Source organism: Hoplias malabaricus, unplaced genomic scaffold (assembly GCF_029633855.1).
Source record: "Hoplias malabaricus isolate fHopMal1 unplaced genomic scaffold, fHopMal1.hap1 scaffold_143, whole genome shotgun sequence".
Classification (NCBI taxonomy): domain Eukaryota; kingdom Metazoa; phylum Chordata; class Actinopteri; order Characiformes; family Erythrinidae; genus Hoplias; species Hoplias malabaricus.
Genome location: NW_027101026.1, coordinates 50,736 through 72,411, shown reverse-complemented (window position 1 = coordinate 72,411; position 21,676 = coordinate 50,736). Strand labels below are relative to the sequence as shown.

The 21,676-nt window shown below is 40.9% G+C and overlaps 58 non-coding genes and 8 pseudogenes across 58 annotated transcripts; all 66 read left to right on the top strand.

The window, feature by feature from the left end:
* Positions 1-201: 201 nt before the first annotated feature.
* Positions 202-320, top strand: LOC136684146 (5S ribosomal RNA). Its single transcript, XR_010799565.1, has one exon. It is a non-coding gene; the product is annotated as a 5S ribosomal RNA (ribosomal RNA).
* Positions 321-526: 206 nt separating this feature from the next.
* Positions 527-645, top strand: LOC136684134 (5S ribosomal RNA). The gene has a single exon (XR_010799554.1). It is a non-coding gene; the product is annotated as a 5S ribosomal RNA (ribosomal RNA).
* A 208-nt stretch (positions 646-853) lies between these two features.
* LOC136684123 (5S ribosomal RNA) lies at positions 854-972 on the top strand. Its single transcript, XR_010799543.1, has one exon. It is a non-coding gene; the product is annotated as a 5S ribosomal RNA (ribosomal RNA).
* A 207-nt stretch (positions 973-1,179) lies between these two features.
* LOC136684182 (5S ribosomal RNA) lies at positions 1,180-1,298 on the top strand. The gene has a single exon (XR_010799601.1). It is a non-coding gene; the product is annotated as a 5S ribosomal RNA (ribosomal RNA).
* A 208-nt stretch (positions 1,299-1,506) lies between these two features.
* LOC136684112 (5S ribosomal RNA) lies at positions 1,507-1,625 on the top strand. The gene has a single exon (XR_010799532.1). It is a non-coding gene; the product is annotated as a 5S ribosomal RNA (ribosomal RNA).
* Positions 1,626-1,832: 207 nt separating this feature from the next.
* On the top strand, positions 1,833-1,951 carry LOC136684100 (5S ribosomal RNA). Its single transcript, XR_010799521.1, has one exon. It is a non-coding gene; the product is annotated as a 5S ribosomal RNA (ribosomal RNA).
* A 207-nt stretch (positions 1,952-2,158) lies between these two features.
* Positions 2,159-2,277, top strand: LOC136684089 (5S ribosomal RNA). The gene has a single exon (XR_010799510.1). It is a non-coding gene; the product is annotated as a 5S ribosomal RNA (ribosomal RNA).
* Positions 2,278-2,484: 207 nt separating this feature from the next.
* On the top strand, positions 2,485-2,603 carry LOC136684077 (5S ribosomal RNA). The gene has a single exon (XR_010799498.1). It is a non-coding gene; the product is annotated as a 5S ribosomal RNA (ribosomal RNA).
* A 207-nt stretch (positions 2,604-2,810) lies between these two features.
* Positions 2,811-2,929, top strand: LOC136684065 (5S ribosomal RNA). The gene has a single exon (XR_010799487.1). It is a non-coding gene; the product is annotated as a 5S ribosomal RNA (ribosomal RNA).
* Positions 2,930-3,136: 207 nt separating this feature from the next.
* LOC136684181 (5S ribosomal RNA) lies at positions 3,137-3,255 on the top strand. The gene has a single exon (XR_010799600.1). It is a non-coding gene; the product is annotated as a 5S ribosomal RNA (ribosomal RNA).
* A 207-nt stretch (positions 3,256-3,462) lies between these two features.
* Positions 3,463-3,581, top strand: LOC136684174 (5S ribosomal RNA). Its single transcript, XR_010799593.1, has one exon. It is a non-coding gene; the product is annotated as a 5S ribosomal RNA (ribosomal RNA).
* Positions 3,582-3,789: 208 nt separating this feature from the next.
* LOC136684180 (5S ribosomal RNA) lies at positions 3,790-3,908 on the top strand. Its single transcript, XR_010799599.1, has one exon. It is a non-coding gene; the product is annotated as a 5S ribosomal RNA (ribosomal RNA).
* A 206-nt stretch (positions 3,909-4,114) lies between these two features.
* On the top strand, positions 4,115-4,233 carry LOC136684054 (5S ribosomal RNA). The gene has a single exon (XR_010799476.1). It is a non-coding gene; the product is annotated as a 5S ribosomal RNA (ribosomal RNA).
* Positions 4,234-4,440: 207 nt separating this feature from the next.
* Positions 4,441-4,559, top strand: LOC136684042 (5S ribosomal RNA). Its single transcript, XR_010799465.1, has one exon. It is a non-coding gene; the product is annotated as a 5S ribosomal RNA (ribosomal RNA).
* Positions 4,560-4,766: 207 nt separating this feature from the next.
* On the top strand, positions 4,767-4,885 carry LOC136684265 (5S ribosomal RNA; annotated as a pseudogene).
* A 208-nt stretch (positions 4,886-5,093) lies between these two features.
* LOC136684030 (5S ribosomal RNA) lies at positions 5,094-5,212 on the top strand. Its single transcript, XR_010799454.1, has one exon. It is a non-coding gene; the product is annotated as a 5S ribosomal RNA (ribosomal RNA).
* Positions 5,213-5,419: 207 nt separating this feature from the next.
* LOC136684264 (5S ribosomal RNA) lies at positions 5,420-5,538 on the top strand (annotated as a pseudogene).
* A 208-nt stretch (positions 5,539-5,746) lies between these two features.
* LOC136684019 (5S ribosomal RNA) lies at positions 5,747-5,865 on the top strand. Its single transcript, XR_010799441.1, has one exon. It is a non-coding gene; the product is annotated as a 5S ribosomal RNA (ribosomal RNA).
* A 208-nt stretch (positions 5,866-6,073) lies between these two features.
* LOC136684154 (5S ribosomal RNA) lies at positions 6,074-6,192 on the top strand. The gene has a single exon (XR_010799573.1). It is a non-coding gene; the product is annotated as a 5S ribosomal RNA (ribosomal RNA).
* Positions 6,193-6,414: 222 nt separating this feature from the next.
* LOC136684008 (5S ribosomal RNA) lies at positions 6,415-6,533 on the top strand. Its single transcript, XR_010799430.1, has one exon. It is a non-coding gene; the product is annotated as a 5S ribosomal RNA (ribosomal RNA).
* A 208-nt stretch (positions 6,534-6,741) lies between these two features.
* Positions 6,742-6,860, top strand: LOC136683997 (5S ribosomal RNA). Its single transcript, XR_010799419.1, has one exon. It is a non-coding gene; the product is annotated as a 5S ribosomal RNA (ribosomal RNA).
* Positions 6,861-7,067: 207 nt separating this feature from the next.
* LOC136683986 (5S ribosomal RNA) lies at positions 7,068-7,186 on the top strand. Its single transcript, XR_010799408.1, has one exon. It is a non-coding gene; the product is annotated as a 5S ribosomal RNA (ribosomal RNA).
* A 206-nt stretch (positions 7,187-7,392) lies between these two features.
* LOC136683974 (5S ribosomal RNA) lies at positions 7,393-7,511 on the top strand. The gene has a single exon (XR_010799397.1). It is a non-coding gene; the product is annotated as a 5S ribosomal RNA (ribosomal RNA).
* A 209-nt stretch (positions 7,512-7,720) lies between these two features.
* LOC136684295 (5S ribosomal RNA) lies at positions 7,721-7,839 on the top strand. Its single transcript, XR_010799638.1, has one exon. It is a non-coding gene; the product is annotated as a 5S ribosomal RNA (ribosomal RNA).
* Positions 7,840-8,046: 207 nt separating this feature from the next.
* Positions 8,047-8,165, top strand: LOC136684178 (5S ribosomal RNA). Its single transcript, XR_010799597.1, has one exon. It is a non-coding gene; the product is annotated as a 5S ribosomal RNA (ribosomal RNA).
* A 208-nt stretch (positions 8,166-8,373) lies between these two features.
* Positions 8,374-8,492, top strand: LOC136684283 (5S ribosomal RNA). Its single transcript, XR_010799627.1, has one exon. It is a non-coding gene; the product is annotated as a 5S ribosomal RNA (ribosomal RNA).
* Positions 8,493-8,698: 206 nt separating this feature from the next.
* Positions 8,699-8,817, top strand: LOC136684197 (5S ribosomal RNA). The gene has a single exon (XR_010799615.1). It is a non-coding gene; the product is annotated as a 5S ribosomal RNA (ribosomal RNA).
* Positions 8,818-9,026: 209 nt separating this feature from the next.
* On the top strand, positions 9,027-9,145 carry LOC136684083 (5S ribosomal RNA). The gene has a single exon (XR_010799504.1). It is a non-coding gene; the product is annotated as a 5S ribosomal RNA (ribosomal RNA).
* Positions 9,146-9,353: 208 nt separating this feature from the next.
* On the top strand, positions 9,354-9,472 carry LOC136684153 (5S ribosomal RNA). Its single transcript, XR_010799572.1, has one exon. It is a non-coding gene; the product is annotated as a 5S ribosomal RNA (ribosomal RNA).
* Positions 9,473-9,677: 205 nt separating this feature from the next.
* LOC136684209 (5S ribosomal RNA) lies at positions 9,678-9,796 on the top strand (annotated as a pseudogene).
* A 207-nt stretch (positions 9,797-10,003) lies between these two features.
* On the top strand, positions 10,004-10,122 carry LOC136684027 (5S ribosomal RNA). The gene has a single exon (XR_010799450.1). It is a non-coding gene; the product is annotated as a 5S ribosomal RNA (ribosomal RNA).
* Positions 10,123-10,327: 205 nt separating this feature from the next.
* LOC136684261 (5S ribosomal RNA) lies at positions 10,328-10,446 on the top strand (annotated as a pseudogene).
* Positions 10,447-10,669: 223 nt separating this feature from the next.
* On the top strand, positions 10,670-10,788 carry LOC136684152 (5S ribosomal RNA). The gene has a single exon (XR_010799571.1). It is a non-coding gene; the product is annotated as a 5S ribosomal RNA (ribosomal RNA).
* Positions 10,789-10,993: 205 nt separating this feature from the next.
* Positions 10,994-11,112, top strand: LOC136684151 (5S ribosomal RNA). Its single transcript, XR_010799570.1, has one exon. It is a non-coding gene; the product is annotated as a 5S ribosomal RNA (ribosomal RNA).
* Positions 11,113-11,317: 205 nt separating this feature from the next.
* On the top strand, positions 11,318-11,436 carry LOC136684260 (5S ribosomal RNA; annotated as a pseudogene).
* Positions 11,437-11,659: 223 nt separating this feature from the next.
* LOC136684202 (5S ribosomal RNA) lies at positions 11,660-11,778 on the top strand (annotated as a pseudogene).
* Positions 11,779-11,983: 205 nt separating this feature from the next.
* On the top strand, positions 11,984-12,102 carry LOC136684150 (5S ribosomal RNA). Its single transcript, XR_010799569.1, has one exon. It is a non-coding gene; the product is annotated as a 5S ribosomal RNA (ribosomal RNA).
* Positions 12,103-12,323: 221 nt separating this feature from the next.
* On the top strand, positions 12,324-12,442 carry LOC136684149 (5S ribosomal RNA). The gene has a single exon (XR_010799568.1). It is a non-coding gene; the product is annotated as a 5S ribosomal RNA (ribosomal RNA).
* Positions 12,443-12,647: 205 nt separating this feature from the next.
* LOC136684263 (5S ribosomal RNA) lies at positions 12,648-12,766 on the top strand (annotated as a pseudogene).
* A 224-nt stretch (positions 12,767-12,990) lies between these two features.
* Positions 12,991-13,109, top strand: LOC136684148 (5S ribosomal RNA). Its single transcript, XR_010799567.1, has one exon. It is a non-coding gene; the product is annotated as a 5S ribosomal RNA (ribosomal RNA).
* Positions 13,110-13,314: 205 nt separating this feature from the next.
* LOC136684177 (5S ribosomal RNA) lies at positions 13,315-13,433 on the top strand. Its single transcript, XR_010799596.1, has one exon. It is a non-coding gene; the product is annotated as a 5S ribosomal RNA (ribosomal RNA).
* A 205-nt stretch (positions 13,434-13,638) lies between these two features.
* On the top strand, positions 13,639-13,757 carry LOC136684147 (5S ribosomal RNA). The gene has a single exon (XR_010799566.1). It is a non-coding gene; the product is annotated as a 5S ribosomal RNA (ribosomal RNA).
* A 222-nt stretch (positions 13,758-13,979) lies between these two features.
* LOC136684145 (5S ribosomal RNA) lies at positions 13,980-14,098 on the top strand. Its single transcript, XR_010799564.1, has one exon. It is a non-coding gene; the product is annotated as a 5S ribosomal RNA (ribosomal RNA).
* Positions 14,099-14,303: 205 nt separating this feature from the next.
* On the top strand, positions 14,304-14,422 carry LOC136684176 (5S ribosomal RNA). Its single transcript, XR_010799595.1, has one exon. It is a non-coding gene; the product is annotated as a 5S ribosomal RNA (ribosomal RNA).
* Positions 14,423-14,627: 205 nt separating this feature from the next.
* On the top strand, positions 14,628-14,746 carry LOC136684144 (5S ribosomal RNA). The gene has a single exon (XR_010799563.1). It is a non-coding gene; the product is annotated as a 5S ribosomal RNA (ribosomal RNA).
* A 223-nt stretch (positions 14,747-14,969) lies between these two features.
* On the top strand, positions 14,970-15,088 carry LOC136684143 (5S ribosomal RNA). The gene has a single exon (XR_010799562.1). It is a non-coding gene; the product is annotated as a 5S ribosomal RNA (ribosomal RNA).
* A 205-nt stretch (positions 15,089-15,293) lies between these two features.
* LOC136684142 (5S ribosomal RNA) lies at positions 15,294-15,412 on the top strand. The gene has a single exon (XR_010799561.1). It is a non-coding gene; the product is annotated as a 5S ribosomal RNA (ribosomal RNA).
* A 223-nt stretch (positions 15,413-15,635) lies between these two features.
* On the top strand, positions 15,636-15,754 carry LOC136684141 (5S ribosomal RNA). Its single transcript, XR_010799560.1, has one exon. It is a non-coding gene; the product is annotated as a 5S ribosomal RNA (ribosomal RNA).
* Positions 15,755-15,959: 205 nt separating this feature from the next.
* On the top strand, positions 15,960-16,078 carry LOC136684140 (5S ribosomal RNA). Its single transcript, XR_010799559.1, has one exon. It is a non-coding gene; the product is annotated as a 5S ribosomal RNA (ribosomal RNA).
* Positions 16,079-16,283: 205 nt separating this feature from the next.
* On the top strand, positions 16,284-16,402 carry LOC136684139 (5S ribosomal RNA). Its single transcript, XR_010799558.1, has one exon. It is a non-coding gene; the product is annotated as a 5S ribosomal RNA (ribosomal RNA).
* Positions 16,403-16,624: 222 nt separating this feature from the next.
* LOC136684138 (5S ribosomal RNA) lies at positions 16,625-16,743 on the top strand. Its single transcript, XR_010799557.1, has one exon. It is a non-coding gene; the product is annotated as a 5S ribosomal RNA (ribosomal RNA).
* Positions 16,744-16,948: 205 nt separating this feature from the next.
* Positions 16,949-17,067, top strand: LOC136684136 (5S ribosomal RNA). The gene has a single exon (XR_010799556.1). It is a non-coding gene; the product is annotated as a 5S ribosomal RNA (ribosomal RNA).
* A 222-nt stretch (positions 17,068-17,289) lies between these two features.
* Positions 17,290-17,408, top strand: LOC136684135 (5S ribosomal RNA). The gene has a single exon (XR_010799555.1). It is a non-coding gene; the product is annotated as a 5S ribosomal RNA (ribosomal RNA).
* Positions 17,409-17,613: 205 nt separating this feature from the next.
* LOC136684133 (5S ribosomal RNA) lies at positions 17,614-17,732 on the top strand. The gene has a single exon (XR_010799553.1). It is a non-coding gene; the product is annotated as a 5S ribosomal RNA (ribosomal RNA).
* Positions 17,733-17,937: 205 nt separating this feature from the next.
* LOC136684132 (5S ribosomal RNA) lies at positions 17,938-18,056 on the top strand. Its single transcript, XR_010799552.1, has one exon. It is a non-coding gene; the product is annotated as a 5S ribosomal RNA (ribosomal RNA).
* Positions 18,057-18,261: 205 nt separating this feature from the next.
* Positions 18,262-18,380, top strand: LOC136684131 (5S ribosomal RNA). The gene has a single exon (XR_010799551.1). It is a non-coding gene; the product is annotated as a 5S ribosomal RNA (ribosomal RNA).
* Positions 18,381-18,585: 205 nt separating this feature from the next.
* On the top strand, positions 18,586-18,704 carry LOC136684130 (5S ribosomal RNA). Its single transcript, XR_010799550.1, has one exon. It is a non-coding gene; the product is annotated as a 5S ribosomal RNA (ribosomal RNA).
* A 209-nt stretch (positions 18,705-18,913) lies between these two features.
* LOC136684129 (5S ribosomal RNA) lies at positions 18,914-19,032 on the top strand. Its single transcript, XR_010799549.1, has one exon. It is a non-coding gene; the product is annotated as a 5S ribosomal RNA (ribosomal RNA).
* A 205-nt stretch (positions 19,033-19,237) lies between these two features.
* Positions 19,238-19,356, top strand: LOC136684128 (5S ribosomal RNA). The gene has a single exon (XR_010799548.1). It is a non-coding gene; the product is annotated as a 5S ribosomal RNA (ribosomal RNA).
* Positions 19,357-19,562: 206 nt separating this feature from the next.
* LOC136684127 (5S ribosomal RNA) lies at positions 19,563-19,681 on the top strand. Its single transcript, XR_010799547.1, has one exon. It is a non-coding gene; the product is annotated as a 5S ribosomal RNA (ribosomal RNA).
* Positions 19,682-19,886: 205 nt separating this feature from the next.
* On the top strand, positions 19,887-20,005 carry LOC136684259 (5S ribosomal RNA; annotated as a pseudogene).
* Positions 20,006-20,224: 219 nt separating this feature from the next.
* LOC136684126 (5S ribosomal RNA) lies at positions 20,225-20,343 on the top strand. The gene has a single exon (XR_010799546.1). It is a non-coding gene; the product is annotated as a 5S ribosomal RNA (ribosomal RNA).
* Positions 20,344-20,548: 205 nt separating this feature from the next.
* Positions 20,549-20,667, top strand: LOC136684125 (5S ribosomal RNA). The gene has a single exon (XR_010799545.1). It is a non-coding gene; the product is annotated as a 5S ribosomal RNA (ribosomal RNA).
* A 205-nt stretch (positions 20,668-20,872) lies between these two features.
* LOC136684124 (5S ribosomal RNA) lies at positions 20,873-20,991 on the top strand. The gene has a single exon (XR_010799544.1). It is a non-coding gene; the product is annotated as a 5S ribosomal RNA (ribosomal RNA).
* Positions 20,992-21,196: 205 nt separating this feature from the next.
* On the top strand, positions 21,197-21,315 carry LOC136684122 (5S ribosomal RNA). The gene has a single exon (XR_010799542.1). It is a non-coding gene; the product is annotated as a 5S ribosomal RNA (ribosomal RNA).
* Positions 21,316-21,521: 206 nt separating this feature from the next.
* Positions 21,522-21,640, top strand: LOC136684121 (5S ribosomal RNA). Its single transcript, XR_010799541.1, has one exon. It is a non-coding gene; the product is annotated as a 5S ribosomal RNA (ribosomal RNA).
* The last annotated feature ends 36 nt before the right edge of the window (positions 21,641-21,676 follow it).

Here is a 21,676-nt window from a genome sequence, read left to right as displayed (position 1 = left end):
CTTAAGCTTCTATTATAAAGACAGTAACCACAGTCATTTAAACACAAGAGAAGAAGAAAACTACAAAAAAAAAAAAACGAACTGGAAAGCCAATCATTTTCATTTGAGGTGTCAGGTGGTCTACCGTTTACAGGCAGCTCTAAAACAAGTATTACTCTTAGAAGAGTATATAGAAATAGTCTTCTACAGCCAGCAGTGATCGCTTACGGCCATACCACTCCTTGAAAGCCCGATCCCGTCTGATCTCGGAAGCGAAGAAGAGTTGGGCCTAGTTAGTACTTGGATGGGAGACTGCCTGGGAATACTAGGTGCTGTAAGCTTTTTAGCTTAAGCTTCTATTATAAAGACAGTAACCACAGTCATTTAAACACAAGAGAAGAAGAAAACTACAAAAAAAAAAAACGAACTGGAAAGCCAATCATTTTCATTTGAGGTGTCAGGTGGTCTACCGTTTACAGGCAGCTCTAAAACAAGTATTACTCTTAGAAGAGTATATAGAAATAGTCTTCTACAGCCAGCAGTGATCGCTTACGGCCATACCACTCCTTGAAAGCCCGATCCCGTCTGATCTCGGAAGCGAAGAAGAGTTGGGCCTAGTTAGTACTTGGATGGGAGACTGCCTGGGAATACTAGGTGCTGTAAGCTTTTTAGCTTAAGCTTCTATTATAAAGACAGTAACCACAGTCATTTAAACACAAGAGAAGAAGAAAACTACAAAAAAAAAAAAAACGAACTGGAAAGCCAATCATTTTCATTTGAGGTGTCAGGTGGTCTACCGTTTACAGGCAGCTCTAAAACAAGTATTACTCTTAGAAGAGTATATAGAAATAGTCTTCTACAGCCAGCAGTGATCGCTTACGGCCATACCACTCCTTGAAAGCCCGATCCCGTCTGATCTCGGAAGCGAAGAAGAGTTGGGCCTAGTTAGTACTTGGATGGGAGACTGCCTGGGAATACTAGGTGCTGTAAGCTTTTTAGCTTAAGCTTCTATTATAAAGACAGTAACCACAGTCATTTAAACACAAGAGAAGAAGAAAACTACAAAAAAAAAAAAACGAACTGGAAAGCCAATCATTTTCATTTGAGGTGTCAGGTGGTCTACCGTTTACAGGCAGCTCTAAAACAAGTATTACTCTTAGAAGAGTATATAGAAATAGTCTTCTACAGCCAGCAGTGATCGCTTACGGCCATACCACTCCTTGAAAGCCCGATCCCGTCTGATCTCGGAAGCGAAGAAGAGTTGGGCCTAGTTAGTACTTGGATGGCAGACTGCCTGGGAATACTAGGTGCTGTAAGCTTTTTAGCTTAAGCTTCTATTATAAAGACAGTAACCACAGTCATTTAAACACAAGAGAAGAAGAAAACTACAAAAAAAAAAAAAACGAACTGGAAAGCCAATCATTTTCATTTGAGGTGTCAGGTGGTCTACCGTTTACAGGCAGCTCTAAAACAAGTATTACTCTTAGAAGAGTATATAGAAATAGTCTTCTACAGCCAGCAGTGATCGCTTACGGCCATACCACTCCTTGAAAGCCCGATCCCGTCTGATCTCGGAAGCGAAGAAGAGTTGGGCCTAGTTAGTACTTGGATGGGAGACTGCCTGGGAATACTAGGTGCTGTAAGCTTTTTAGCTTAAGCTTCTATTATAAAGACAGTAACCACAGTCATTTAAACACAAGAGAAGAAGAAAACTACAAAAAAAAAAAAACGAACTGGAAAGCCAATCATTTTCATTTGAGGTGTCAGGTGGTCTACCGTTTACAGGCAGCTCTAAAACAAGTATTACTCTTAGAAGAGTATATAGAAATAGTCTTCTACAGCCAGCAGTGATCGCTTACGGCCATACCACTCCTTGAAAGCCCGATCCCGTCTGATCTCGGAAGCGAAGAAGAGTTGGGCCTAGTTAGTACTTGGATGGGAGACTGCCTGGGAATACTAGGTGCTGTAAGCTTTTTAGCTTAAGCTTCTATTATAAAGACAGTAACCACAGTCATTTAAACACAAGAGAAGAAGAAAACTACAAAAAAAAAAAAACGAACTGGAAAGCCAATCATTTTCATTTGAGGTGTCAGGTGGTCTACCGTTTACAGGCAGCTCTAAAACAAGTATTACTCTTAGAAGAGTATATAGAAATAGTCTTCTACAGCCAGCAGTGATCGCTTACGGCCATACCACTCCTTGAAAGCCCGATCCCGTCTGATCTCGGAAGCGAAGAAGAGTTGGGCCTAGTTAGTACTTGGATGGGAGACTGCCTGGGAATACTAGGTGCTGTAAGCTTTTTAGCTTAAGCTTCTATTATAAAGACAGTAACCACAGTCATTTAAACACAAGAGAAGAAGAAAACTACAAAAAAAAAAAAACGAACTGGAAAGCCAATCATTTTCATTTGAGGTGTCAGGTGGTCTACCGTTTACAGGCAGCTCTAAAACAAGTATTACTCTTAGAAGAGTATATAGAAATAGTCTTCTACAGCCAGCAGTGATCGCTTACGGCCATACCACTCCTTGAAAGCCCGATCCCGTCTGATCTCGGAAGCGAAGAAGAGTTGGGCCTAGTTAGTACTTGGATGGGAGACTGCCTGGGAATACTAGGTGCTGTAAGCTTTTTAGCTTAAGCTTCTATTATAAAGACAGTAACCACAGTCATTTAAACACAAGAGAAGAAGAAAACTACAAAAAAAAAAAAACGAACTGGAAAGCCAATCATTTTCATTTGAGGTGTCAGGTGGTCTACCGTTTACAGGCAGCTCTAAAACAAGTATTACTCTTAGAAGAGTATATAGAAATAGTCTTCTACAGCCAGCAGTGATCGCTTACGGCCATACCACTCCTTGAAAGCCCGATCCCGTCTGATCTCGGAAGCGAAGAAGAGTTGGGCCTAGTTAGTACTTGGATGGGAGACTGCCTGGGAATACTAGGTGCTGTAAGCTTTTTAGCTTAAGCTTCTATTATAAAGACAGTAACCACAGTCATTTAAACACAAGAGAAGAAGAAAACTACAAAAAAAAAAAAACGAACTGGAAAGCCAATCATTTTCATTTGAGGTGTCAGGTGGTCTACCGTTTACAGGCAGCTCTAAAACAAGTATTACTCTTAGAAGAGTATATAGAAATAGTCTTCTACAGCCAGCAGTAATCGCTTACGGCCATACCACTCCTTGAAAGCCCGATCCCGTCTGATCTCGGAAGCGAAGAAGAGTTGGGCCTAGTTAGTACTTGGATGGCAGACTGCCTGGGAATACTAGGTGCTGTAAGCTTTTTAGCTTAAGCTTCTATTATAAAGACAGTAACCACAGTCATTTAAACACAAGAGAAGAAGAAAACTACAAAAAAAAAAAAACGAACTGGAAAGCCAATCATTTTCATTTGAGGTGTCAGGTGGTCTACCGTTTACAGGCAGCTCTAAAACAAGTATTACTCTTAGAAGAGTATATAGAAATAGTCTTCTACAGCCAGCAGTGATCGCTTACGGCCATACCACTCCTTGAAAGCCCGATCCCGTCTGATTTCGGAAGCGAAGAAGAGTTGGGCCTAGTTAGTACTTGGATGGGAGACTGCCTGGGAATACTAGGTGCTGTAAGCTTTTTAGCTTAAGCTTCTATTATAAAGACAGTAACCACAGTCATTTAAACACAAGAGAAGAAGAAAACTACAAAAAAAAAAAAAACGAACTGGAAAGCCAATCATTTTCATTTGAGGTGTCAGGTGGTCTACCGTTTACAGGCAGCTCTAAAACAAGTATTACTCTTAGAAGAGTATATAGAAATAGTCTTCTACAGCCAGCAGTGATCGCTTACGGCCATACCACTCCTTGAAAGCCCGATCCCGTCTGATCTCGGAAGCGAAGAAGAGTTGGGCCTAGTTAGTACTTGGATGGCAGACTGCCTGGGAATACTAGGTGCTGTAAGCTTTTTAGCTTAAGCTTCTATTATAAAGACAGTAACCACAGTCATTTAAACACAAGAGAAGAAGAAAACTACAAAAAAAAAAAACGAACTGGAAAGCCAATCATTTTCATTTGAGGTGTCAGGTGGTCTACCGTTTACAGGCAGCTCTAAAACAAGTATTACTCTTAGAAGAGTATATAGAAATAGTCTTCTACAGCCAGCAGTGATCGCTTACGGCCATACCACTCCTTGAAAGCCCGATCCCGTCTGATCTCGGAAGCGAAGAAGAGTTGGGCCTAGTTAGTACTTGGATGGGAGACTGCCTGGGAATACTAGGTGCTGTAAGCTTTTTAGCTTAAGCTTCTATTATAAAGACAGTAACCACAGTCATTTAAACACAAGAGAAGAAGAAAACTACAAAAAAAAAAAAACGAACTGGAAAGCCAATCATTTTCATTTGAGGTGTCAGGTGGTCTACCGTTTACAGGCAGCTCTAAAACAAGTATTACTCTTAGAAGAGTATATAGAAATAGTCTTCTACAGCCAGCAGTGATCGCTTACGGCCATACCACTCCTTGAAAGCCCGATCCCGTCTGATCTCGGAAGCGAAGAAGAGTTGGGCCTAGTTAGTACTTGGATGGGAGACTGCCTGGGAATACTAGGTGCTGTAAGCTTTTTAGCTTAAGCTTCTATTATAAAGACAGTAACCACAGTCATTTAAACACAAGAGAAGAAGAAAACTACAAAAAAAAAAAAACGAACTGGAAAGCCAATCATTTTCATTTGAGGTGTCAGGTGGTCTACCGTTTACAGGCAGCTCTAAAACAAGTATTACTCTTAGAAGAGTATATAGAAATAGTCTTCTACAGCCAGCAGTGATCGCTTACGGCCATACCACTCCTTGAAAGCCCGATCCCGTCTGATCTCGGAAGCGAAGAAGAGTTGGGCCTAGTTAGTACTTGGATGGCAGACTGCCTGGGAATACTAGATGCTGTAAGCTTTTTAGCTTAAGCTTCTATTATAAAGACAGTAACCACAGTCATTTAAACACAAGAGAAGAAGAAAACTACAAAAAAAAAAAAAACGAACTGGAAAGCCAATCATTTTCATTTGAGGTGTCAGGTGGTCTACCGTTTACAGGCAGCTCTAAAACAAGTATTACTCTTAGAAGAGTATATAGAAATAGTCTTCTACAGCCAGCAGTGATCGCTTACGGCCATACCACTCCTTGAAAGCCCGATCCCGTCTGATCTCGGAAGCGAAGAAGAGTTGGGCCTAGTTAGTACTTGGATGGGAGACTGCCTGGGAATACTAGGTGCTGTAAGCTTTTTAGCTTAAGCTTCTATTATAAAGACAGTAACCACAGTCATTTAAACACAAGAGAAGAAGAAAACTACAAAAAAAAAAAAACGAACTGGAAAGCCAATCATTTTCATTTGAGGTGTCAGGTGGTCTACCGTTTACAGGCAGCTCTAAAACAAGTATTACTCTTAGAAGAGTATATAGAAATAGTCTTCTACAGCCAGCAGTGATCGCTTACGGCCATACCACTCCTTGAAAGCCCGATCCCGTCTGATCTCGGAAGCGAAGAAGAGTTGGGCCTAGTTAGTACTTGGATGGCAGACTGCCTGGGAATACTAGATGCTGTAAGCTTTTTAGCTTAAGCTTCTATTATAAAGACAGTAACCACAGTCATTTAAACACAAGAGAAGAAGAAAACTACAAAAAAAAAAAAAACGAACTGGAAAGCCAATCATTTTCATTTGAGGTGTCAGGTGGTCTACCGTTTACAGGCAGCTCTAAAACAAGTATTACTCTTAGAAGAGTATATAGAAATAGTCTTCTACAGCCAGCAGTGATCGCTTACGGCCATACCACTCCTTGAAAGCCCGATCCCGTCTGATCTCGGAAGCGAAGAAGAGTTGGGCCTAGTTAGTACTTGGATGGGAGACTGCCTGGGAATACTAGGTGCTGTAAGCTTTTTAGCTTAAGCTTCTATTATAAAGACAGTAACCACAGTCATTTAAACACAAGAGAAGAAGAAAACTACAAAAAAAAAAAAAACGAACTGGAAAGCCAATCATTTTCATTTGAGGTGTCAGGTGGTCTACCGTTTACAGGCAGCTCTAAAACAAGTATTACTCTTAGAAGAGTATATAGAAATAGTCTTCTACAGCCAGCAGTGATCGCTTACGGCCATACCACTCCTTGAAAGCCCGATCTCGTCTGATCTCGGAAGCGAAGAAGAGTTGGGCCTAGTTAGTACTTGGATGGGAGACTGCCTGGGAATACTAGGTGCTGTAAGCTTTTTAGCTTAAGTTTCTATTATAAAGACAGTAACCACAGTCATTTAAACACAAGAGAAGAAGAAAACTAAAAAAAAAAAAACAACAAAAAAAAAAAAACGAACTGGAAAGCCAATCATTTTCATTTGAGGTGTCAGGTGGTCTACCGTTTACAGGCAGCTCTAAAACAAGTATTACTCTTAGAAGAGTATATAGAAATAGTCTTCTACAGCCAGCAGTGATCGCTTACGGCCATACCACTCCTTGAAAGCCCGATCCCGTCTGATCTCGGAAGCGAAGAAGAGTTGGGCCTAGTTAGTACTTGGATGGGAGACTGCCTGGGAATACTAGGTGCTGTAAGCTTTTTAGCTTAAGCTTCTATTATAAAGACAGTAACCACAGTCATTTAAACACAAGAGAAGAAGAAAACTACAAAAAAAAAAAAAACGAACTGGAAAGCCAATCATTTTCATTTGAGGTGTCAGGTGGTCTACCGTTTACAGGCAGCTCTAAAACAAGTATTACTCTTAGAAGAGTATATAGAAATAGTCTTCTACAGCCAGCAGTGATCGCTTACGGCCATACCACTCCTTGAAAGCCCGATCCCGTCTGATCTCGGAAGCGAAGAAGAGTTGGGCCTAGTTAGTACTTGGATGGGAGACTGCCTGGGAATACTAGGTGCTGTAAGCTTTTTAGCTTAAGCTTCTATTATAAAGACAGTAACCACAGTCATTTAAACACAAGAGAAGAAGAAAACTACAAAAAAAAAAAAACGAACTGGAAAGCCAATCATTTTCATTTGAGGTGTCAGGTGGTCTACCGTTTACAGGCAGCTCTAAAACAAGTATTACTCTTAGAAGAGTATATAGAAATAGTCTTCTACAGCCAGCAGTGATCGCTTACGGCCATACCACTCCTTGAAAGCCCGATCCCGTCTGATCTCGGAAGCGAAGAAGAGTTGGGCCTAGTTAGTACTTGGATGGGAGACTGCCTGGGAATACTAGGTGCTGTAAGCTTTTTAGCTTAAGCTTCTATTATAAAGACAGTAACCACAGTCATTTAAACACAAGAGAAGAAGAAAACTACAAAAAAAAAAAACGAACTGGAAAGCCAATCATTTTCATTTGAGGTGTCAGGTGGTCTACCGTTTACAGGCAGCTCTAAAACAAGTATTACTCTTAGAAGAGTATATAGAAATAGTCTTCTACAGCCAGCAGTGATCGCTTACGGCCATACCACTCCTTGAAAGCCCGATCCCGTCTGATCTCGGAAGCGAAGAAGAGTTGGGCCTAGTTAGTACTTGGATGGGAGACTGCCTGGGAATACTAGGTGCTGTAAGCTTTTTAGCTTAAGCTTCTATTATAAAGACAGTAACCACAGTCATTTAAACACAAGAGAAGAAGAAAACTACAAAAAAAAAAAAAAACGAACTGGAAAGCCAATCATTTTCATTTGAGGTGTCAGGTGGTCTACCGTTTACAGGCAGCTCTAAAACAAGTATTACTCTTAGAAGAGTATATAGAAATAGTCTTCTACAGCCAGCAGTGATCGCTTACGGCCATACCACTCCTTGAAAGCCCGATCCCGTCTGATCTCGGAAGCGAAGAAGAGTTGGGCCTAGTTAGTACTTGGATGGGAGACTGCCTGGGAATACTAGGTGCTGTAAGCTTTTTAGCTTAAGCTTCTATTATAAAGACAGTAACCACAGTCATTTAAACACAAGAGAAGAAGAAAACTACAAAAAAAAAAAAACGAACTGGAAAGCCAATCATTTTCATTTGAGGTGTCAGGTGGTCTACCGTTTACAGGCAGCTCTAAAACAAGTATTACTCTTAGAAGAGTATATAGAAATAGTCTTCTACAGCCAGCAGTGATCGCTTACGGCCATACCACTCCTTGAAAGCCCGATCCCGTCTGATCTCGGAAGCGAAGAAGAGTTGGGCCTAGTTAGTACTTGGATGGCAGACTGCCTGGGAATACTAGGTGCTGTAAGCTTTTTAGCTTAAGCTTCTATTATAAAGACAGTAACCACAGTCATTTAAACACAAGAGAAGAAGAAAACTACAAAAAAAAAAAAAACGAACTGGAAAGCCAATCATTTTCATTTGAGGTGTCAGGTGGTCTACCGTTTACAGGCAGCTCTAAAACAAGTATTACTCTTAGAAGAGTATATAGAAATAGTCTTCTACAGCCAGCAGTGATCGCTTACGGCCATACCACTCCTTGAAAGCCCGATCCCGTCTGATCTCGGAAGCGAAGAAGAGTTGGGCCTAGTTAGTACTTGGATGGGAGACTGCCTGGGAATACTAGGTGCTGTAAGCTTTTTAGCTTAAGCTTCTATTATAAAGACAGTAACCACAGTCATTTAAACACAAGAGAAGAAGAAAACTACAAAAAAAAAAAACGAACTGGAAAGCCAATCATTTTCATTTGAGGTGTCAGGTGGTCTACCGTTTACAGGCAGCTCTAAAACAAGTATTACTCTTAGAAGAGTATATAGAAATAGTCTTCTACAGCCAGCAGTGATCGCTTACGGCCATACCACTCCTTGAAAGCCCGATCCCGTCTGATCTCGGAAGCGAAGAAGAGTTGGGCCTAGTTAGTACTTGGATGGGAGACTGCCTGGGAATACTAGGTGCTGTAAGCTTTTTAGCTTAAGCTTCTATTATAAAGACAGTAACCACAGTCATTTAAACACAAGAGAAGAAGAAAACTACAAAAAAAAAAAAAAACGAACTGGAAAGCCAATCATTTTCATTTGAGGTGTCAGGTGGTCTACCGTTTACAGGCAGCTCTAAAACAAGTATTACTCTTAGAAGAGTATATAGAAATAGTCTTCTACAGCCAGCAGTGATCGCTTACGGCCATACCACTCCTTGAAAGCCCGATCCCGTCTGATCTCGGAAGCGAAGAAGAGTTGGGCCTAGTTAGTACTTGGATGGGAGACTGCCTGGGAATACTAGGTGCTGTAAGCTTTTTAGCTTAAGCTTCTATTATAAAGACAGTAACCACAGTCATTTAAACACAAGAGAAGAAGAAAACTACAAAAAAAAAAAAAACGAACTGGAAAGCCAATCATTTTCATTTGAGGTGTCAGGTGGTCTACCGTTTACAGGCAGCTCTAAAACAAGTATTACTCTTAGAAGAGTATATAGAAATAGTCTTCTACAGCCAGCAGTGATCGCTTACGGCCATACCACTCCTTGAAAGCCCGATCTCGTCTGATCTCGGAAGCGAAGAAGAGTTGGGCCTAGTTAGTACTTGGATGGGAGACTGCCTGGGAATACTAGGTGCTGTAAGCTTTTTAGCTTAAGCTTCTATTATAAAGGCAGTAACCACAGTCATTTAAACACAAGAGAAGAAGAAAACTTAAGAAAAAAAAACGAACTGGAAAGCCAATCATTTTCATTTGAGGTGTCAGGTGGTCTACCGTTTACAGGCAGCTCTAAAACAAGTATTACTCTTAGAAGAGTATATAGAAATAGTCTTCTACAGCCAGCAGTGATCGCTTACGGCCATACCACTCCTTGAAAGCCCGATCTTGTCTGATCTCGGAAGCGAAGAAGAGTTGGGCCTAGTTAGTACTTGGATGGGAGACTGCCTGGGAATACTAGGTGCTGTAAGCTTTTTAGCTTAAGCTTCTATTATAAAGACAGTAACCACAGTCATTTAAACACAAGAGAAGAAGAAAACTACAAAAAAAAAAAAACGAACTGGAAAGCCAATCATTTTCATTTGAGGTGTCAGGTGGTCTACCGTTTACAGGCAGCTCTAAAACAAGTATTACTCTTAGAAGAGTATATAGAAATAGTCTTCTACAGCCAGCAGTGATCGCTTACGGCCATACCACTCCTTGAAAGCCCGATCTCATCTGATCTCGGAAGCGAAGAAGAGTTGGGCCTAGTTAGTACTTGGATGGGAGACTGCCTGGGAATACTAGGTGCTGTAAGCTTTTTAGCTTAAGCTTCTATTATAAAGGCAGTAACCACAGTCATTTAAACACAAGAGAAGAAGAAAACTTAAGAAAAAAAAACGAACTGGAAAGCCAATCATTTTCATTTGAGGTGTCAGGTGGTCTACCGTTTACAGGCAGCTCTAAAACAAGTATTACTCTTAGAAGAGTATATAGAAATAGTCTTCTACAGCCAGCAGTGATCGCTTACGGCCATACCACTCCTTGAAAGCCCGATCTCGTCTGATCTCGGAAGCGAAGAAGAAATGGGCCTAGTTAGTACTTGGATGGGAGACTGCCTGGGAATACTAGGTGCTGTAAGCTTTTTAGCTTAAGCTTCTATTATAAAGGCAGTAACCACAGTCATTTAAACACAAGAGAAGAAGAAAACTTAAGAAAAAAAAAACAACAACAAAAAAAAAACGAACTGGAAAGCCAATCATTTTCATTTGAGGTGTCAGGTGGTCTACCGTTTACAGGCAGCTCTAAAACAAGTATTACTCTTAGAAGAGTATATAGAAATAGTCTTCTACAGCCAGCAGTGATCGCTTACGGCCATACCACTCCTTGAAAGCCCGATCTCGTCTGATCTCGGAAGCGAAGAAGAGTTGGGCCTAGTTAGTACTTGGATGGGAGACTGCCTGGGAATACTAGGTGCTGTAAGCTTTTTAGCTTAAGCTTCTATTATAAAGGCAGTAACCACAGTCATTTAAACACAAGAGAAGAAGAAAACTTAAGAAAAAAAAACGAACTGGAAAGCCAATCATTTTCATTTGAGGTGTCAGGTGGTCTACCGTTTACAGGCAGCTCTAAAACAAGTATTACTCTTAGAAGAGTATATAGAAATAGTCTTCTACAGCCAGCAGTGATCGCTTACGGCCATACCACTCCTTGAAAGCCCGATCTCGTCTGATCTCGGAAGCGAAGAAGAGTTGGGCCTAGTTAGTACTTGGATGGGAGACTGCCTGGGAATACTAGGTGCTGTAAGCTTTTTAGCTTAAGCTTCTATTATAAAGGCAGTAACCACAGTCATTTAAACACAAGAGAAGAAGAAAACTTAAGAAAAAAAAACGAACTGGAAAGCCAATCATTTTCATTTGAGGTGTCAGGTGGTCTACCGTTTACAGGCAGCTCTAAAACAAGTATTACTCTTAGAAGAGTATATAGAAATAGTCTTCTACAGCCAGCAGTGATCGCTTACGGCCATACCACTCCTTGAAAGCCCGATCTCGTCTGATCTCGGAAGCGAAGAAGAAATGGGCCTAGTTAGTACTTGGATGGGAGACTGCCTGGGAATACTAGGTGCTGTAAGCTTTTTAGCTTAAGCTTCTATTATAAAGGCAGTAACCACAGTCATTTAAACACAAGAGAAGAAGAAAACTTAAGAAAAAAAAAACAACAACAAAAAAAAAACGAACTGGAAAGCCTATCATTTTCATTTGAGGTGTCAGGTGGTCTACCGTTTACAGGCAGCTCTAAAACAAGTATTACTCTTAGAAGAGTATATAGAAATAGTCTTCTACAGCCAGCAGTGATCGCTTACGGCCATACCACTCCTTGAAAGCCCGATCTCGTCTGATCTCGGAAGCGAAGAAGAGTTGGGCCTAGTTAGTACTTGGATGGGAGACTCCCTTGGAATACTAGGTGCTGTAAGCTTTTTAGCTTAAGCTTCTATTATAAAGGCAGTAACCACAGTCATTTAAACACAAGAGAAGAAGAAAACTTAAGAAAAAAAAACGAACTGGAAAGCCAATCATTTTCATTTGAGGTGTCAGGTGGTCTACCGTTTACAGGCAGCTCTAAAACAAGTATTACTCTTAGAAGAGTATATAGAAATAGTCTTCTACAGCCAGCAGTGATCGCTTACGGCCATACCACTCCTTGAAAGCCCGATCTCGTCTGATCTCGGAAGCGAAGAAGAGTTGGGCCTAGTTAGTACTTGGATGGGAGACTGCCTGGGAATACTAGGTGCTGTAAGCTTTTTAGCTTAAGCTTCTATTATAAAGGCAGTAACCACAGTCATTTAAACACAAGAGAAGAAGAAAACTTAAGAAAAAAAAAACAACAAAAAAAAAAACGAACTGGAAAGCCAATCATTTTCATTTGAGGTGTCAGGTGGTCTACCGTTTACAGGCAGCTCTAAAACAAGTATTACTCTTAGAAGAGTATATAGAAATAGTCTTCTACAGCCAGCAGTGATCGCTTACGGCCATACCACTCCTTGAAAGCCCGATCTCGTCTGATCTCGGAAGCGAAGAAGAGTTGGGCCTAGTTAGTACTTGGATGGGAGACTGCCTGGGAATACTAGGTGCTGTAAGCTTTTTAGCTTAAGCTTCTATTATAAAGGCAGTAACCACAGTCATTTAAACACAAGAGAAGAAGAAAACTTAAGAAAAAAAAACGAACTGGAAAGCCAATCATTTTCATTTGAGGTGTCAGGTGGTCTACCGTTTACAGGCAGCTCTAAAACAAGTATTACTCTTAGAAGAGTATATAGAAATAGTCTTCTACAGCCAGCAGTGATCGCTTACGGCCATACCACTCCTTGAAAGCCTGATCTCGTCTGATCTCGGAAGCGAAGAAGAGTTGGGCCTAGTTAGTACTTGGATGGGAGACTGCCTGGGAATACTAGGTGCTATAAGCTTTTTAGCTTAAGCTTCTATTATAAAGGCAGTAACCACAGTCATTTAAACACAAGAGAAGAAGAAAACTTAAGAAAAAAAAAACAACAACAACAAAAAAAACGAACTGGAAAGCCAATCATTTTCATTTGAGGTGTCAGGTGGTCTACCGTTTACAGGCAGCTCTAAAACAAGTATTACTCTTAGAAGAGTATATAGAAATAGTCTTCTACAGCCAGCAGTGATCGCTTACGGCCATACCACTCCTTGAAAGCCCGATCTCGTCTGATCTCGGAAGCGAAGAAGAGTTGGGCCTAGTTAGTACTTGGATGGGAGACTGCCTGGGAATACTAGGTGCTGTAAGCTTTTTAGCTTAAGCTTCTATTATAAAGGCAGTAACCACAGTCATTTAAACACAAGAGAAGAAGAAAACTTAAGAAAAAAAAACGAACTGGAAAGCCAATCATTTTCATTTGAGGTGTCAGGTGGTCTACCGTTTACAGGCAGCTCTAAAACAAGTATTACTCTTAGAACAGTATATAGAAATAGTCTTCTACAGGCAGCAGTGATCGCTTACGGCCATACCACTCCTTGAAAGCCCGATCTCGTCTGATCTCGGAAGCGAAGAAGAGTTGGGCCTAGTTAGTACTTGAATGGGAGACTGCCTGGGAATACTAGGTGCTGTAAGCTTTTTAGCTTAAGCTTCTATTATAAAGGCAGTAACCACAGTCATTTAAACACAAGAGAAGAAGAAAACTTAAGAAAAAAAAACGAACTGGAAAGCCAATCATTTTCATTTGAGGTGTCAGGTGGTCTACCGTTTACAGGCAGCTCTAAAACAAGTATTACTCTTAGAAGAGTATATAGAAATAGTCTTCTACAGCCAGCAGTGATCGCTTACGGCCATACCACTCCTTGAAAGCCCGATCTCGTCTGATCTCGGAAGCGAAGAAGAGTTGGGCCTAGTTAGTACTTGGATGGGAGACTGCCTGGGAATACTAGGTGCTGTAAGCTTTTTAGCTTAAGCTTCTATTATAAAGGCAGTAACCACAGTTATTTAAACACAAGAGAAGAAGAAAACTTAAGAAAAAAAAAACAACAACAAAAAAAAACGAACTGGAAAGCCAATCATTTTCATTTGAGGTGTCAGGTGGTCTACCGTTTACAGGCAGCTCTAAAACAAGTATTACTCTTAGAAGAGTATATAGAAATAGTCTTCTACAGCCAGCAGTGATCGCTTACGGCCATACCACTCCTTGAAAGCCCGATCTCGTCTGATCTCGGAAGCGAAGAAGAGTTGGGCCTAGTTAGTACTTGGATGGGAGACTGCCTGGGAATACTAGGTGCTGTAAGCTTTTTAGCTTAAGCTTCTATTATAAAGGCAGTAACCACAGTCATTTAAACACAAGAGAAGAAGAAAACTTAAGAAAAAAAAACGAACTGGAAAGCCAATCATTTTCATTTGAGGTGTCAGGTGGTCTACCGTTTACAGGCAGCTCTAAAACAAGTATTACTCTTAGAACAGTATATAGAAATAGTCTTCTACAGGCAGCAGTGATCGCTTACGGCCATACCACTCCTTGAAAGCCCGATCTCGTCTGATCTCGGAAGCGAAGAAGAGTTGGGCCTAGTTAGTACTTGAATGGGAGACTGCCTGGGAATACTAGGTGCTGTAAGCTTTTTAGCTTAAGCTTCTATTATAAAGGCAGTAACCACAGTCATTTAAACACAAGAGAAGAAGAAAACTTAAGAAAAAAAAACGAACTGGAAAGCCAATCATTTTCATTTGAGGTGTCAGGTGGTCTACCGTTTACAGGCAGCTCTAAAACAAGTATTACTCTTAGAAGAGTATATAGAAATAGTCTTCTACAGCCAGCAGTGATCGCTTACGGCCATACCACTCCTTGAAAGCCCGATCTCGTCTGATCTCGGAAGCGAAGAAGAGTTGGGCCTAGTTAGTACTTGGATGGGAGACTGCCTGGGAATACTAGGTGCTGTAAGCTTTTTAGCTTAAGCTTCTATTATAAAGGCAGTAACCACAGTCATTTAAACACAAGAGAAGAAGAAAACTTAAGAAAAAAAAAACAACAACAAAAAAAAAACGAACTGGAAAGCCAATCATTTTCATTTGAGGTGTCAGGTGGTCTACCGTTTACAGGCAGCTCTAAAACAAGTATTACTCTTAGAAGAGTATATAGAAATAGTCTTCTACAGCCAGCAGTGATCGCTTACGGCCATACCACTCCTTGAAAGCCCGATCTCGTCTGATCTCGGAAGCGAAGAAGAGTTGGGCCTAGTTAGTACTTGGATGGGAGACTGCCTGGGAATACTAGGTGCTGTAAGCTTTTTAGCTTAAGCTTCTATTATAAAGGCAGTAACCACAGTCATTTAAACACAAGAGAAGAAGAAAACTTAAGAAAAAAAAACGAACTGGAAAGCCAATCATTTTCATTTGAGGTGTCAGGTGGTCTACCGTTTACAGGCAGCTCTAAAACAAGTATTACTCTTAGAAGAGTATATAGAAATAGTCTTCTACAGCCAGCAGTGATCGCTTACGGCCATACCACTCCTTGAAAGCCCGATCTCGTCTGATCTCGGAAGCGAAGAAGAGTTGGGCCTAGTTAGTACTTGGATGGGAGACTGCCTGGGAATACTAGGTGCTGTAAGCTTTTTAGCTTAAGCTTCTATTATAAAGGCAGTAACCACAGTCATTTAAACACAAGAGAAGAAGAAAACTTAAGAAAAAAAAAACAACAACAAAAAAAAAACGAACTGGAAAGCCAATCATTTTCATTTGAGGTGTCAGGTGGTCTACCGTTTACAGGCAGCTCTAAAACAAGTATTACTCTTAGAAGAGTATATAGAAATAGTCTTCTACAGCCAGCAGTGATCGCTTACGGCCATACCACTCCTTGAAAGCCCGATCTCGTCTGATCTCGGAAGCGAAGAAGAGTTGGGCCTAGTTAGTACTTGGATGGGAGACTGCCTGGGAATACTAGGTGCTGTAAGCTTTTTAGCTTAAGCTTCTATTATAAAGGCAGTAACCACAGTCATTTAAACACAAGAGAAGAAGAAAACTTAAGAAAAAAAAACGAACTGGAAAGCCAATCATTTTCATTTGAGGTGTCAGGTGGTCTACCGTTTACAGGCAGCTCTAAAACAAGTATTACTCTTAGAAGAGTATATAGAAATAGTCTTCTACAGCCAGCAGTGATCGCTTACGGCCATACCACTCCTTGAAAGCCCGATCTCGTCTGATCTCGGAAGCGAAGAAGAGTTGGGCCTAGTTAGTACTTGGATGGGAGACTGCCTGGGAATACTAGGTGCTGTAAGCTTTTTAGCTTAAGCTTCTATTATAAAGGCAGTAACCACAGTCATTTAAACACAAGAGAAGAAGAAAACTTAAGAAAAAAAAACGAACTGGAAAGCCAATCATTTTCATTTGAGGTGTCAGGTGGTCTACCGTTTACAGGCAGCTCTAAAACAAGTATTACTCTTAGAAGAGTATATAGAAATAGTCTCCTACAGCCGGCAGTGATCGCTTACGGCCATACCACTCCTTGAAAGCCCGATCTCGTCTGATCTCGGAAGCGAAGAAGAGTTGGGCCTAGTTAGTACTTGGATGGGAGACTGCCTGGGAATACTAGGTGCTGTAAGCTTTTTAGCTTAAGCTTCTATTATAAAGGCAGTAACCACAGTCATTTAAACACAAGAGAAGAAGAAAACTTAAGAAAAAAAAAACAACAACAAAAAAAAACGAACTGGAAAGCCAATCATTTTCATTTGAGGTGTCAGGTGGTCTACCGTTTACAGGCAGCTCTAAAACAAGTATTACTCTTAGAAGAGTATATAGAAATAGTCTTCTACAGCCAGCAGTGATCGCTTACGGCCATACCACTCCTTGAAAGCCCGATCTCGTCTGATCTCGGAAGCGAAGAAGAGTTGGGCCTAGTTAGTACTTGGATGGGAGACTGCCTGGGAATACTAGGTGCTGTAAGCTTTTTAGCTTAAGCTTCTATTATAAAGGCAGTAACCACAGTCATTTAAACACAAGAGAAGAAGAAAACTTAAGAAAAAAAAACGAACTGGAAAGCCAATCATTTTCATTTGAGGTGTCAGGTGGTCTACCGTTTACAGGCAGCTCTAAAACAAGTATTACTCTTAGAAGAGTATATAGAAATAGTCTTCTACAGCCAGCAGTGATCGCTTACGGCCATACCACTCCTTGAAAGCCCGATCTCGTCTGATCTCGGAAGCGAAGAAGAGTTGGGCCTAGTTAGTACTTGGATGGGAGACTGCCTGGGAATACTAGGTGCTGTAAGCTTTTTAGCTTAAGCTTCTATTATAAAGGCAGTAACCACAGTCATTTAAACACAAGAGAAGAAGAAAACTTAAGAAAAAAAAAACAACAACAAAAAAAAACGAACTGGAAAGCCAATCATTTTCATTTGAGGTGTCAGGTGGTCTACCGTTTACAGGCAGCTCTAAAACAAGTATTACTCTTAGAAGAGTATATAGAAATAGTCTTCTACAGCCAGCAGTGATCGCTTACGGCCATACCACTCCTTGAAAGCCCGATCTCGTCTGATCTCGGAAGCGAAGAAGAGTTGGGCCTAGTTAGTACTTGGATGGGAGACTGCCTGGGAATACTAGGTGCTGTAAGCTTTTTAGCTTAAGCTTCTATTATAAAGGCAGTAACCACAGTCATTTAAACACAAGAGAAGAAGAAAACTTAAGAAAAAAAAACGAACTGGAAAGCCAATCATTTTCATTTGAGGTGTCAGGTGGTCTACCGTTTACAGGCAGCTCTAAAACAAGTATTACTCTTAGAAGAGTATATAGAAATAGTCTTCTACAGCCAGCAGTGATCGCTTACGGCCATACCACTCCTTGAAAGCCCGATCTCGTCTGATCTCGGAAGCGAAGAAGAGTTGGGCCTAGTTAGTACTTGGATGGGAGACTGCCTGGGAATACTAGGTGCTGTAAGCTTTTTAGCTTAAGCTTCTATTATAAAGGCAGTAACCACAGTCATTTAAACACAAGAGAAGAAGAAAACTTAAGAAAAAAAAACGAACTGGAAAGCCAATCATTTTCATTTGAGGTGTCAGGTGGTCTACCGTTTACAGGCAGCTCTAAAACAAGTATTACTCTTAGAAGAGTATATAGAAATAGTCTTCTACAGCCAGCAGTGATCGCTTACGGCCATACCACTCCTTGAAAGCCCGATCTCGTCTGATCTCGGAAGCGAAGAAGAGTTGGGCCTAGTTAGTACTTGGATGGGAGACTGCCTGGGAATACTAGGTGCTGTAAGCTTTTTAGCTTAAGCTTCTATTATAAAGGCAGTAACCACAGTCATTTAAACACAAGAGAAGAAGAAAACTTAAGAAAAAAAAACGAACTGGAAAGCCAATCATTTTCATTTGAGGTGTCAGGTGGTCTACCGTTTACAGGCAGCTCTAAAACAAGTATTACTCTTAGAAGAGTATATAGAAATAGTCTTCTACAGCCAGCAGTGATCGCTTACGGCCATACCACTCCTTGAAAGCCCGATCTCGTCTGATCTCGGAAGCGAAGAAGAGTTGGGCCTAGTTAGTACTTGGATGGGAGACTGCCTGGGAATACTAGGTGCTGTAAGCTTTTTAGCTTAAGCTTCTATTATAAAGGCAGTAACCACAGTCATTTAAACACAAGAGAAGAAGAAAACTTAAGAAAAAAAAACGAACTGGAAAGCCAATCATTTTCATTTGAGGTGTCAGGTGGTCTACCGTTTACAGGCAGCTCTAAAACAAGTATTACTCTTAGAAGAGTATATAGAAATAGTCTTCTACAGCCAGCAGTGATCGCTTACGGCCATACCACTCCTTGAAAGCCCGATCTCGTCTGATCTCGGAAGCGAAGAAGAGTTGGGCCTAGTTAGTACTTGGATGGGAGACTGCCTGGGAATACTAGGTGCTGTAAGCTTTTTAGCTTAAGCTTCTATTATAAAGGCAGTAACCACAGTCATTTAAACACAAGAGAAGAAGAAAACTTAAGAAAAAAAACACAACGAACTGGAAAGCCAATCATTTTCATTTGAGGTGTCAGGTGGTCTACCGTTTACAGGCAGCTCTAAAACAAGTATTACTCTTAGAAGAGTATATAGAAATAGTCTTCTACAGCCAGCAGTGATCGCTTACGGCCATACCACTCCTTGAAAGCCCGATCTCGTCTGATCTCGGAAGCGAAGAAGAGTTGGGCCTAGTTAGTACTTGGATGGGAGACTGCCTGGGAATACTAGGTGCTGTAAGCTTTTTAGCTTAAGCTTCTATTATAAAGGCAGTAACCACAGTCATTTAAACACAAGAGAAGAAGAAAACTTAAGAAAAAAAAACGAACTGGAAAGCCAATCATTTTCATTTGAGGTGTCAGGTGGTCTACCGTTTACAGGCAGCTCTAAAACAAGTATTACTCTTAGAAGAGTATATAGAAATAGTCTTCTACAGCCAGCAGTGATCGCTTACGGCCATACCACTCCTTGAAAGCCCGATCTCGTCTGATCTCGGAAGCGAAGAAGAGTTGGGCCTAGTTAGTACTTGGATGGGAGACTGCCTGGGAATACTAGGTGCTGTAAGCTTTTTAGCTTAAGCTTCTATTATAAAGGCAGTAACCACAGTCATTTAAACACAAGAGAAGAAGAAAACTTAAGAAAAAAAAAACGAACTGGAAAGCCAATCATTTTCATTTGAGGTGTCAGGTGGTCTACCGTTTACAGGCAGCTCTAAAACAAGTATTACTCTTAGAAGAGTATATAGAAATAGTCTTCTACAGCCAGCAGTGATCGCTTACGGCCATACCACTCCTTGAAAGCCCGATCTCGTCTGATCTCGGAAGCGAAGAAGAGTTGGGCCTAGTTAGTACTTGGATGGGAGACTGCCTGGGAATACTAGGTGCTGTAAGCTTTTTAGCTTAAGCTTCTATTATAAAGGCAGTAACCACAGTCATTTAAACACAAGAGAAGAAGAAAACTTAAGAAAAAAAAACGAACTGGAAAGCCAATCATTTTCATTTGAGGTGTCAGGTGGTCTACCGTTTACAGGCAGCTCTAAAACAAGTATTACTCTTAGAAGAGTATATAGAAATAGTCTTCTACAGCCAGCAGTGATCGCTTACGGCCATACCACTCCTTGAAAGCCCGATCTCGTCTGATCTCGGAAGCGAAGAAGAAATGGGCCTAGTTAGTACTTGGATGGGAGACTGCCTGGGAATACTAGGTGCTGTAAGCTTTTTAGCTTAAGCTTCTATTATAAAGGCAGTAACCACAGTCATTTAAACACAAGAGAAGAAGAAAACTTAAGAAAAAAAACAACAACAAAAAAAACGAACTGGAAAGCCAATCATTTTCATTTGAGGTGTCAGGTGGTCTACCGTTTACAGGCAGCTCTAAAACAAGTATTACTCTTAGAAGAGTATATAGAAATAGTCTTCTACAGCCAGCAGTGATCGCTTACGGCCATACCACTCCTTGAAAGCCCGATCTCGTCTGATCTCGGAAGCGAAGAAGAGTTGGGCCTAGTTAGTACTTGGATGGGAGACTGCCTGGGAATACTAGGTGCTGTAAGCTTTTTAGCTTAAGCTTCTATTATAAAGGCAGTAACCACAGTCATTTAAACACAAGAGAAGAAGAAAACTTAAGAAAAAAAAACGAACTGGAAAGCCAATCATTTTCATTTGAGGTGTCAGGTGGTCTACCGTTTACAGGCAGCTCTAAAACAAGTATTACTCTTAGAAGAGTATATAGAAATAGTCTTCTACAGCCAGCAGTGATCGCTTACGGCCATACCACTCCTTGAAAGCCCGATCTCGTCTGATCTCGGAAGCGAAGAAGAGTTGGGCCTAGTTAGTACTTGGATGGGAGACTGCCTGGGAATACTAGGTGCTGTAAGCTTTTTAGCTTAAGCTTCTATTATAAAGGCAGTAACCACAGTCATTTAAACACAAGAGAAGAAGAAAACTTAAGAAAAAAAAACGAACTGGAAAGCCAATCATTTTCATTTGAGGTGTCAGGTGGTCTACCGTTTACAGGCAGCTCTAAAACAAGTATTACTCTTAGAAGAGTATATAGAAATAGTCTTCTACAGCCAGCAGTGATCGCTTACGGCCATACCACTCCTTGAAAGCCCGATCTCGTCTGATCTCGGAAGCGAAGAAGAGTTGGGCCTAGTTAGTACTTGGATGGGAGACTGCCTGGGAATACTAGGTGCTGTAAGCTTTTTAGCTTAAGCTTCTATTATAAAGGCAGTAACCACAGTCATTTAAACACAAGAGAAGAAGAAAACTTAAGAAAAAAAAACGAACTGGAAAGCCAATCATTTTCATTTGAGGTGTCAGGTGGTCTACCGTTTACAGGCAGCTCTAAAACAAGTATTACTCTTAGAAGAGTATATAGAAATAGTCTTCTACAGCCAGCAGTGATCGCTTACGGCCATACCACTCCTTGAAAGCCCGATCTCGTCTGATCTCGGAAGCGAAGAAGAGTTGGGCCTAGTTAGTACTTGGATGGGAGACTGCCTGGGAATACTAGGTGCTGTAAGCTTTTTAGCTTAAGCTTCTATTATAAAGGCAGTAACCACAGTCATTTAAACACAAGAGAAGAAGAAAACTTAAGAAAAAAAAAACGAACTGGAAAGCCAATCATTTTCATTTGAGGTGTCAGGTGGTCTACCGTTTACAGGCAGCTCTAAAACAAGTATTACTCTTAGAAGAGTATATAGAAATAGTCTTCTACAGCCAGCAGTGATCGCTTACGGCCATACCACTCCTTGAAAGCCCGATCTCGTCTGATCTCGGAAGCGAAGAAGAGTTGGGCCTAGTTAGTACTTGGATGGGAGACTGCCTGGGAATACTAGGTGCTGTAAGCTTTTTAGCTTAAGCTTCTATTATAAAGGCAGTAACCA